This window comes from Narcine bancroftii, chromosome 2 (assembly GCF_036971445.1).
Source record: "Narcine bancroftii isolate sNarBan1 chromosome 2, sNarBan1.hap1, whole genome shotgun sequence".
In the NCBI taxonomy this organism is placed as follows: Eukaryota; Metazoa; Chordata; class Chondrichthyes; order Torpediniformes; family Narcinidae; genus Narcine; species Narcine bancroftii.
The window spans coordinates 13532401-13544820 of NC_091470.1; the positions used below are offsets into that span (position 1 = coordinate 13532401).

The 12420-nt window shown below is 49.3% G+C and overlaps 1 protein-coding gene across 3 annotated transcripts in view; it reads left to right on the forward strand.

The window, feature by feature from the left end:
• Window positions 1-12420, forward strand: part of LOC138753211 (ovarian cancer G-protein coupled receptor 1) — a 115160-nt gene that overhangs the window by 51550 nt on the left and 51190 nt on the right. For 2 of the 3 annotated variants that reach the window (XM_069915894.1, XM_069915891.1), the window contains exon 1: window positions 3745-4101. The exons of the other annotated variant lie outside the window; for it this stretch is intronic. The gene's annotated coding sequence lies outside the window, so the exon portion shown is untranslated. Of the gene's footprint in view, window positions 1-3744; window positions 4102-12420 lie in introns of those variants that run through there. 3 annotated transcript variants of the gene reach the window in all.

Here is a 12420-nt window from a genome sequence, read left to right on the forward strand (position 1 = left end):
TGGACTATACCCCTAAAATTAGGCAGCAATAAGTTCACATGGAAGTTCATTCTTGCTGCTGTGTCCCAGCTGTTGCTATTTACCAACTTCCTCAGAGCCCACTCACTGACCGTGGACAAAAGGGCACTGGTTGAGGAACACCACAATGTTCCAGACTTTCCACCTTGGAAAAGCCAAACTACCCAACTCGCACCTGGATGCTGGGGAGTACGCGAACAAAGAATTCACCAAACTCCTTGAAGAGTTACCGGACATTGTCTCTCCCCAGTTCTCCACTGCCACACCCAAACATGGCATCGCACACCACATCTTCACCCAAGGCCTCCTCTACATGCCCGTGGGCTTCCCCGCTACATATGGTGGCCCAAAGCCATGGGAGGATGGAGACCCTGCGGGGATTACAGGCATCTCAATGGTGCTACCACTGCAGACTGCTACCCTGTGCCCCATATACAGGACTTTACAGCTAAACTTCATGGGGCCAGGATATTTCCTAAAATTGGCTTGGTGCACACCGAGAGGATGTGCCTAAGACCACCATCATGACACCATTCGGCCTCTTCCAATTTTCTGGGAATGTCTTTTGGGCTTAAAAATGCTGCACAAACATTCCAGTGACTAATGGACACAGTGGGGCATGGCATAAACTTCCTTATCATATATTTGGACGACACACTCGTCACCAGCCATACCCACAAAGAGCAACATCTGTGTTTACTCTGCCGTCACCCACAGGAGACAACGGTAGCATTCCAGCAGACCAAAGACGCCCAAGCGAAGGCAACATTGTTGATCCACCCACAAATGGATGCACCAACCGCCTTGACAATAGATGCATCCGACGCAGCAGTAGGTGGGGTCTTGGAACGGTACACCAATGGACAATGGGAGCCTCTAGCATTTTTTAGTAGGCACTTTCACTCTACTGAAATGAAATACAGCACATTCAATAGGGAACTGCTGGTGCTTTACCTAGTGGTCAGACACTTCTGCTATTTCTTGGAAGTCAGGAACTTCACAGTTTTTACTGACCACAAACCACTAACGTTCACCTTCGCGAAGGCATCAGGACCCTGGTCAGCCTGCCAGCAATCCCACCTATCTGGTTTTCAACCAGGATTAAACACATCTCCAGTAAGAGTAATTTGGTGGCTGATGCCCTGTCCCATTCTTTCGTTCAAATAGTACGTACCTTCTCTCCGGGTAGAGACTCCATGGCGCTCACCAAAGCTCAACGCCAGGGCAACAAACTCCTGGCTTATAGAACTGCTGTCACGAGCCTGCAACTTGAGGATGTAGCTTTTGGGCTGCAAAGTAGCACTCTCCTGTGCGATGTTTCCTCAGGTCAGCCTCGCCCTATCATCCCTGCTTCATGGAGATGTTGCACTTTCGATGCCATTCATGGACTGTCCCACCCCTCCACCTGATAGCCGACAAGTTTGTATGGCATGGACTTAAAAAACAGGTGGGCAAAGATGTGCAGAGGCATTCAGCACAAGTGCAAAAGCATGTGAAGACACCGCTTCAGCCTTTCCAGCCACCGCAGCTCAAAATCGACATGTCGACATTGTCAAACTGCTTCTGGTGACACCAGGGTCTAGGTATTTGTTAACAGTCATCAACAGATTCACTCAGTGGCCGGAGGCCATTCTTATGATGGACTCATCTACCGATTCATGCTGAGAGCTTTTATTTCTGCCTGGGTATCTCGGTTCGGCCTACCCACACACAACACGTCCGACAGAGGACCACAGTTTACCTCCGCACTCTGGGACATTTTGTTGGGACTGCTGGGAATGCACCTCCACCACACGACAGCCCACCACCCACAGTCGAATGACCTGGTGGAGCAGTTCCATAGGCACATGAAGGCTGATGTCCCACCTCCAGGGATCTGATTGGGTGGATGAGCTGCCTGAGATCCTCCTGGGAATGTGTGGCACCCAAGAAGGATCTCAGCTCCTCAATGGCCGAGTTGGTTTACGGAGGCCTGCTCATTGTACCTGGGGAATTCGTGCCCACAGCACGCGGACAGGATGTGCCAACGACTGAAGTCGTAGGCAGACTGTGGAACCAACTTGGGAAAGTGACCCCAATTCCCATGTCAAGGCAAGGAACAATGACACTCTTCATCCCAAAGGAACTCCAGGACTGTGAGTTTGTGTTTATGTGTAGAGGTGCACATGGGCCACCCTTACAGGACCCCTTCAGAGAGCTACAAAACAATTGTACAACTTGTGTACTAGACATTGGGGGCATCCAGAGACATTTACAATTGACTGACTAAAGCCCACTCATTTTGACCTTGATCAGCCCTTGCTATGACCCCTGATGTGAAGGCACAGATGACCGCCCAAGAGTGGTGGACAGTAATGGCACCAGAGGTTTAGCCTCCTATCACCAGTTCAAGAGGGGGGTGCCATGTAGTGGCTCACTGGAAGCTTATTTGAACTGGCTCGGGAGGTTCTGAATGATGTCACAATGTCACAAGGCTATGACATCATTTGGAGTACATGCGGTTTTCAAAAGCTGTGAGTGCATTTGAGTAAATGACTTTTACAGAACTTCAACTTGACCACGTCTGATCATTTTCTCGTTCTTCGTTTCATACTGTGACACAGTCGCTGTATACTGCTATTTCCTCTTGTGAGGAAGATTCATCCAGTCTGGTTTGACAATCTGAGGAAATCTTGAGGATATTCAATTGATCTAAGAAAATTTTCATCAAATTACCAACAGACATTTGGAAGAATATAGTTTGGAGTAGAATCTTTTCAATGTATCATTTATCTCCAAATGATCTGAAGTCATTATACCATTACCTTTATGAATCTTTATGATGTGACATATAGCACCAAATCCTCTCAATTGGTTGGTCAGAAACTGAACAGATTTATCACCATGAATGTAAAATTGACTTTTAGATTTAAAAAGTTGACCTTTGGCTGATATGTTAAGTTTAGTTTTATGTTCAATCCATTTTTTTGTTAACATCAGAGTTTTTAACTCTTTGGTCATCAGCATCAAACATGCAAAGTCTGGCTTCTTTCTCTAGGGGTAAAGCTACTAAAACATAAAATTCACAGGGAGCAGCCACAGGCTAGTTGCAGGGAGGATGCTCCCTTTGGATGGGAAGTCGATAAGGAGTGGGCTATTCAGGGCTGAGAAGAGGAGAAACCTCTTCAGTGGTTGGGATTCTCGACCCAGAGGAGTGTGGAGGCTCACTCACTGAGATAATTGAAAGCAGAGGTGGCAAGATTTCTGGGAAGTTAAATGAATTGAGGGAGGGGTGGTCATGGGTGGAGCAGGTCAGAGATCCTGAGGTAATGGTGAAACTGGAGAGGGGAGGGGAATTGGTTCTGTAGTGATATGTCATTACACCACTAGGTCACTAGGGGTCATCCCAGTGACCTTGTCTATAAAGCCGTCCAGAGCTACAGTCTAGCCTTCCAGGTTGGTCTTGCAGAGAGAGAAGACCCTCTTAGTGTCCATATGAGTTTATTAAATTGTACTGACAATAACCACACCAGCAGTGCGAGGATAAGGCGGCTTTAATAAACTCATATGGACACTAAGAGGGTCTTGTCTCTCTGCAAGACCAACCTGGAAGGCTAGACTGCAGCTCTGGACGGCTTTATAGACAAGGTCACCGGGCTGACCCCTGGTGGCCTAGTGGTGTCATTACATCTCACCACAGGTCCCATCCGAGTTTCTTGGTTCTCATTTCCCAGGGGGCGGGGGGAATGTGCCTGACTTGTGTCAGCGACGACACCTCGGCCCCTCTGTTCCTTTCTATATCCCAGAAGGGCCTCGTTTCATTTATTCCCGCCCTTCTTCGCATCCCACTCAGAGCTGTAATCCTCGTGCTTGGGAGCGTCTGCGTGAGCCACATTTTGGACCTGGGTTTAAACACACCCTCCGACTCCAGTCGCTAACGCCTCCTCCTCTGTCGCTTCTTCCTCTGGGTTTGCACTTGAAGCCGCGAGGCTCTGGCGCTCGGCTCGCACTGTCCCACGGCGGGACCGCGGTTGCAGCTGCGGCGGGACCGGCCACTGCTCTTCGCCGCCGCTCGCATTTCCAATGGAGGGCAGGGAAGTCGGAGTAAGTTTGGACTTTCATTCGCCTGGATGATACTGAAGTGGGGTTGAGAGGGGGTTGGAGGGGATGGGTTGGGGGGGGTTGGAGGGGATGGGTTGGGGGGGGGGGTTGGAGGGGATGGGTTGGGGGGGGTTGGAGGGGATGGGTTGGGGGGGGGGGTTGGAGGGGATGGGTTGGGGGGGGTTGGAGGGGATGGGTTGGGGGGGGGGGTTGGAGGGGATGGGTTGGGGGGGGGTTGGAGGGGATGGGTTGGGGGGGTTGGAGGGGATGGGTTGGGGGGGGTTGGTGGGGGGGCACTTCCAGACGCTGCGATTCTGGAATGAAGCGAAGGTCGGGCGATTAACTTTGTGGCCAGAAAGTGGTTGAGCCCAGAGAGCCGGGGCTGAGCGGAGGGGAGGGTCTCGCCTTCGGTCCAGGTGCGAGAGGGGCCGACAGGTGAGCGCCCTCCTGGAAGGGGAGGCCAGGTGCGCTGGGCGGTGCGGGGCCGCGGCTCTCAGCCCCCGAGGGGAGGTGACATTTCGGAACAACAAGACTTTCAGCGGGAGCCTGGGAATCCCGGCCGCCTTGCAAACTTTCTGCTTTAAAGTTCTCCTCGTCCCAACCTGGCTCCTCAGCCGAGGGTCCGCAGACAGACGGGGAGTGGGCTTCAGCCCTTCATCAAGGGGGCGAGCGCGGCTGGGCTTCTGCCCACAAGGTGCCCGGGTCGGTGCCACCTCTCTCCAGCCCGCGGTTGGGCGATGGCTCATGGACGCAGCCCTGGAGGAGGGCTCAAGCCCCCAACATCGACCCCCGCCGGCAGAGGCTGCCCGGCTCGGCGGAGTCTGGCCCAGGGACTCGGAGACCTGCAGCAGGGAGAGAAAGGCCGGTCCGGCTTCATGGCTGAAGGGGGCGGAGAGTGGAGGGTGGGCTCAGACCAGCTCACGTTGGCAAGAACGGACTTGAACTGAAACGCAACTTTCTCAACCAGTTGCCAAGAAAAGAGCAACAGATCCGCTGGAAGCTGAGACGATCAGGGTTTCACTCTCTCCACTTGGACAAAGAGCAGGTCCCAGTCACCGTTCAACCTGACAACAACGGCTCCAACCCACACTGGCAACATGGCCAGTAAAGACCTGGAAAGGGGACAGTGGGAGGGACTCAGTCTCTTGGCCGAGGGGGACAGTGCGAGGGAGTCACTTTCAACCGCGATGTGGTAGTGAGAGATAGTCAGTTAGTAGCCCTTCGGTCATAGTGGGAGTGTGTCGATTTGTAGCCAGACGGACTTCGTGGGATTGAGTCGGTTTGATGCCCGACGGTTATATTGGGAGAGATTCGGTTTGATGACCGACGGTTATAGTGCGATTGAGTCGGTTTGATGCCCGACGGTTATAGTGGGAGTGAGTCGGTTTGATGCCCGACGGTTATAGTGCGATTGAGTCGGTTTGATGCCCGACGGTTATAGTGGGAGTGAGTCGGTTTGATGCCTGACGGTTATAGTGCGATTGAGTCGGTTTGATGCCCGACGGTTATAGTGGGAGTGAGTCGGTTTGATGACCGACGGTTATAGTGCGATTGAGTCGGTTTGATGCCCGACGGTTATAGTGCGATTGAGTCGGTTTGATGCCCGACGGTTATAGTGCGATTGAGTCGGTTTGATGCCCGACGGTTATAGTGCGATTGAGTCGGTTTGATGCCCGACGGTTATAGTGGGAGTGAGTCGGTTTGATGCCCGACTGTTATAGTGCGATTGAGTCGGTTTGATGCCCGACGGTTATAGTGGGAGTGAGTCGGTTTGATGACCGACAGTTATAGTGCGATTGAGTCGGTTTGATGCCCGACGGTTATAGTGCGATTGAGTCGGTTTGATGCCCGACGGTTATAGTGCGATTGAGTCGGTTTGATGCCCGACGGTTATAGTGGGAGTGAGTCGGTTTGATGACCGACGGTTATAGTGCGATTGAGTCGGTTTGATGCCCGACGGTTATAGTGGGAGTGAGTCGGTTTGATGCCTGACGGTTATAGTGCGATTGAGTCGGTTTGATGCCCGACGGTTATAGTGGGAGTGAGTCGGTTTGATGACCGACAGTTATAGTGCGATTGAGTCGGTTTGATGCCCGACGGTTATAGTGCGATTGAGTCGGTTTGATGCCCGACGGTTATAGTGGGAGTGAGTCGGTTTGATGCCCGACGGTTATAGTGCGATTGAGTCGGTTTGATGCCCGACGGTTATAGTGGGAGTGAGTCGGTTTGATGCCTGACGGTTATAGTGCGATTGAGTCGGTTTGATGCCCGACGGTTATAGTGGGAGTGAGTCGGTTTGATGACCGACAGTTATAGTGCGATTGAGTCGGTTTGATGCCCGACGGTTATAGTGCGATTGAGTCGGTTTGATGCCCGACGGTTATAGTGCGATTGAGTCGGTTTGATGCCCGACGGTTATAGTGCGATTGAGTCGGTTTGATGCCCGACGGTTATAGTGGGAGTGAGTCGGTTTGATGCCCGACTGTTATAGTGCGATTGAGTCGGTTTGATGCCCGACGGTTATAGTGGGAGTGAGTCGGTTTGATGACCGACAGTTATAGTGCGATTGAGTCGGTTTGATGCCCGACGGTTATAGTGCGATTGAGTCGGTTTGATGCCCGACGGTTATAGTGGGATTGAGTCAGCTTGATGCCCGATGGTTATAGTGGGATTGAGTCGGTCTGATGACCGACATTTATAGTGGGATTGAGTCGGTTTGATGCCCGACGGTTATAGTGGGAGTGAGTCGGTTTGATGACTGACGGTTATAGTGGGAGTGAGTCGGTTTGATGCCCGACGGTTATAGTGCGATTGAGTCGGTTTGATGCCCGACGGTTATAGTGGGAGTGAGTCGGTTTGATGCCCAACGGTTATAGTGCGATTGAGTCGGTTTGATGCCCGACGGTTATAGTGGGAGTGAGTCGGTTTGATGCCCGACGGTTATAGTGCGATTGAGTCGGTTTGATGCCCGACGGTTATAGTGGGAGTGAGTTGGTTTGATGACCGACAGTTATAGTGGGATTGAGTCGGTTTGATGCCCGACGGTTATAGTGGGAGTGAGTCGGTTTGATGACTGACGGTTATAGTGCGATTGAGTCGGTTTGATGCCCGACGGTTATAGTGCGATTGAGTCGGTTTGATGCCCGACGGTTATAGTGCGATTGAGTCGGTTTGATGCCCGACGGTTATAGTGGGAGTGAGTCGGTTTGATGCCCGACTGTTATAGTGCGATTGAGTCGGTTTGATGCCCGACGGTTATAGTGGGAGTGAGTCGGTTTGATGACCGACAGTTATAGTGCGATTGAGTCGGTTTGATGCCCGACGGTTATAGTGCGATTGAGTCGGTTTGATGCCCGACGGTTATAGTGGGATTGAGTCAGCTTGATGCCCGATGGTTATAGTGGGATTGAGTCGGTCTGATGACCGACATTTATAGTGGGATTGAGTCGGTTTGATGCCCGACGGTTATAGTGGGAGTGAGTCGGTTTGATGACTGACGGTTATAGTGGGAGTGAGTCGGTTTGATGACTGACGGTTATAGTGGGAGTGAGTCGGTTTGATGCCCGACGGTTATAGTGCGATTGAGTCGGTTTGATGCCCGACGGTTATAGTGGGAGTGAGTCGGTTTGATGCCCAACGGTTATAGTGCAATTGAGTCGGTTTGATGCCCGACGGTTATAGTGGGAGTGAGTCGGTTTGATGCCCGACGGTTATAGTGCGATTGAGTCGGTTTGATGCCCGACGGTTATAGTGGGAGTGAGTTGGTTTGATGACCGACAGTTATAGTGGGATTGAGTCGGTTTGATGCCCGACGGTTATAGTGGGAGTGAGTCGGTTTGATGCCCGACAATTATAGTGGGAGTGAGTCGGTGTGATGACCGACGGTTGTAGTTAGATTGAGTCGCTTTGATGCCTGACTGTTGTAGTGGGAGTGAGTCCATTTGATGCATCCACGGGTTATAGTGGGAGTGAGTTGGTATGTTGACTGACTGTTATCGTGGGAGTGAGTAGGTTTGTTGCCTTATGGTTATAGAGGGAGAGAGTGGGTATGTTCCCGTAGGTTTCAAGTGGGAGTGTGTTGGTTTGATGACCGATGGTTATAGTGGGATTGAGTCGGTTTGTTGCCCGACGGTTATAGTGGGAGTGAGTCGGTTTGATGACCGACGGTTGTAGTGGGATTGAGTCAGTTTGATGACCGACATTTATAGTGGGAGTGATTCGGTGTGATGACCAACGGTAGAAGGGGGATTGAGTCAGTTTGATGACCGACATTTATCGTGGGAGTGAGTCGGTGTGATGACCGACGGTTGTAGTTAGATTGAGTCGCTTTGATGCCTGACTGTTGTAGTGGGAGTGAGTCAGTTTGATTCATCCACCGGTTATAGTGGGAGTGAGTTGGTATGATGCCTGAGGTATATAGTGGGAGCGAGTTGGTTTGTTCGGGTAGGGCTATAGTGGGAGCGAGTCAGTTTGTTCCCCGAGGGTTACAGTGGGATTGAGTCAGTTTGATGCCCGACAGTTATCATGGGATAGAGTCGGTTTGATGACTGAAGGTTATAGTGGGATTGAGTCGGTTTGATGCCTGACGGTTATCATGGGATTGAGTCGGTTTGATGACCGACGGTTATCGTGGGATTGAGTCGGTTTGATGACCGACGGTTATCGTGGGATTGAGTCGGATTGATGACCGACGGTTATCGTGGGATTGAGTCGGTTTGATGAACGACGGTTATAGTGTGATTGAGTCGGTTTGATGAACGACGGTTATAGTGGGATTGAGTCGGTTTGATGACCAACGGTTATTGTGGGATTGAGTCGGTTTGATGACCAACGGTTATTGTGGGATTGAGTCGGTTTGATGCCCGACAGTTATAGTGCGATTGAGTCGGTTTGATGACCGACGGTTATAGTGGGATTGAGATTATTTGTTGACCGACGGTTATTGTGCGATTGAGTCGGTTTGATGTCCGATGGTTATAATGGGATTGAGTCTGTTTGATGCCTGAGGTTTATAGTGGAAGTGAGTTGGTTTGTTCCCGTAGGGCTATAGTGGGAGCTTGTCTGTTTGTTCCCCGAGGGTTACAGTGGGATTGAGTCGGTCTGATGACTGTCGGTTATAGTGGGATTCAGTCGGTTTGATGACCAACGGTTATCGTGGGAATGAGTCGGTTTGTTGCCCGACAGTTATAGTGGGATTGAGTCGGTTTGATGCTCAATGGTTATCATGGGATTGTGTCAGTTTGATGACCGACATTTATAGTGGGAGTGAGTCGGTTTGATGACTGACATTTATAGTGGGAGTGAGTCGGTGTGATGACCGACGGTTGTAGTTAGATTGAGTCGCTTTGATGCCTGACTGTTGTAATGGGAGTGAGTCTGGTTTGATGCATCCATGGGTTATTGTGGGAGTGAGTTGGTATGTTGACTGACTGTTATCGTGGGAGTGAGTAGGTTTGTTGCCTTATGGTTATAGTGGGAGAGAGTGGGTTTGTTCCCGTAGGTTTCAAGTGGGAGTGTGTTGGTTTGATGACCGACGGTTATAGTGGGAATGAGTCGGTTTGATGCCCAACAGTTATAATGGGATTGAGTCGGTTTGATGACCCCGGGTTCTGGATTTTCCCACCATTGGAAACATCCCATCTGCATCCATTCTGTCCAGTCCTGCCAGAATTTTATAGGTCTCTATGAGATCCCCTCTCAACCTTCTAAACTCCAGCGAGTACAATCCCAATTTGCGCAATCTTTCCTCTCATTCCTGCCATTCCAGGTATCAGCCTGGTGAATCGCCTCTGCACTCCCTCCATTGCAAGAACATCCTTCCTTAGATAAGGTGACCAAAACTGCACACAATACTCCAGGTGGGGTCTCACCAAGGCCCTGTACAGCTGCAGTAAGGTATCCTTGTTCCTATACTCAAACCCTCTTGATATGAAGGCAAACATACCATTTGCCTTTTTAACCGCCTGCTGTACCTGCATGCTCACCTTCAGAGACTGGTGTACAAGTACCCCTAGGTCTCTCTGCACTTCCCCATCTCTTAATCTATTGCCATTCAAATAGTAATCTGCCCTCCGGTTTGTATTACCAAAGTGGATAACCTCACATTGATCCACATTGTAGTGCATTTGCCATGGATCTGCCCAGTCCCTCAATTTATCCAAATCACACTGGAGCTTCCTGACCCCCTCGTCTGTACACACAACCCCTCCTAGCTTAGTGTCATCTGCAAATTTGGAGATATTCCATCCAATCCCCTCATCCAGATCATTAATGTAAATTGTGAACAGCTGGGGTCCCAGTACAGATCCCTGTGGTACCCCACTGGTCACCGCCTGCCACTCAGAAAACGAGCCATTTATCCCAACTCTCTGTCTTCTACCTGCCAGCCAGTTCTCAATCCACATCAATACTTTGTCCCCAATCCCATGAGCCTTGATTTTGGAAGCCAGTCATTTATGCGGGACCTTATCGAAGGCCTTTTGGAAGTCCAGGTACACCACATCCACTGGCTCTCCCCCATCTATTTTACCTGTCACCATCTCAAAGAATTCCAATAGATTTGTCAAGCACGATTTACATTTTGTAAATCCATGTTGACTCTGTCCGATCCCTTCTCTGCTAGTCATATGCTCCACTATTACATCCTTAATAATGTATTCCATCATTTTGCCCACTACTGATGTAAGGCTCACCGGCTGAAAATTCCCTGCTTTTTCTCTGCACCCCTTTTTAAATAGTGGGGTAACATTAGCTACCCTCCAATCCATGGGTACTGATCCTGAGTCTATCGAGTTCTGGAAAATAATTCTTAAAGCATCTGCTATCTGAATGGCCACTTCCTTAAGTACCCTAGGATGTAGATTATCAGGCCCTTGGGATTTATCTGCCTTCAACCCCATCAATTTCCCCAAGACCATGTCCTTAGAGATACTGATTTCTTTCAGTTCCTCCCTTGCATTAGTCTCTATGTTGCCCAACATCCTTGGGAGGTTATTTGTATCCTCTCTTGTAAAAACAGAACTAAAGTAAGAATTTAATTGGTCTGCCATTTCCTTATTCCCCATTATATATTCCCCTGATTCCGACTGCAAAGGACCTACTCTGGATTTCACCAATCTTTTCCTCTTGACATATTTATAAAAGCTTTTGCAGTTGGTTTTTATATTTGCCGCAAGCTTACTTTCATAATTTATTTTTGCCCTCTTGATTAATCCCTTTGTCCTCCTTTGGTGCATCTTGAACTGCTCCCAGTCTTCGGTTGTGGTACTTTTTTTGGCCAATTGATATGCTCTTTCTTTGGACCTAATGCTGTCTCTAATTTCCCTTGTTATCCACGGTTGAGTCACCTTTTTTGGTTTATTTTTATGCCAAACCGGTATAAACGATTTTTGCAATTTCTCCATTAGATCTGTGAATGCTTTCCATTGTCCATCCACAGTCAACTCCCCCATAAACACCACCCAATCAATCTTACTCAACTCCCGTCTCATACCATCATAATTCCCTTTATTTAAATTCAGGACCTTAGTCTCGGTTTTAACTTCATCACTCTCCATGTCGAGTGAGAATTCGATCATATTGTGATCGCTCCTACCCAAAGGGCCTCGCACAACAAGATTGTTAATTAGCCCCTTATCATTGCATAATACCCAATCTAAAACGGCCTGCTCCCGAGTTGGTTCCTCGACATATTGGTCTAGATAACCGTCCCGTAAACATTCAAGGAATTCCTCCTCCTCAGTATTTTTACCAATTTGACTAGTCCAATCTATATGTAAATTAAAGTCTCCCATGATGGCAGCTGTTCCCTTATTGCACGCTTTTCTAATTTCTCTTTTAATGCCTTCCCTCACCTCTACACTACTATTTGGAGGCCTATATACCACCCCCACTAACGTTTTCCACCCCTTGCTATTCCTCAGTTCTACCCATATAGATTCCGCATCTTCTGAGTTAGTATCCTTCCTGTCAATCGTGTCGGTCCCTTCTCTCACCATCAATGCTACCCCACCCCCTTTTCTTTCTTGTCGATCCCTCCTAAATATCGTATACCCGAGATGTTATGTTCCCAGGCTTGCCCACCCTGCAGCCATGTTTCTGTAAGTCCCAATCAAATCATATTTGTTTATCTCAATTTCCACAGCTAATTCATCTACCTTGTTCCGAATGCTTCTTGCATTAAGATATAAAGCCTTCAGATTTGCTTTTTACACCCTCCTTGCTCTTTCTGATTTTTTACTTTCGCTGCCTAACCTAACTTTTCCTGTTTTATCTTTTCTGTCCTTTGCCCTATCATACAGGTTCCCACCCCCCTGCCAAATT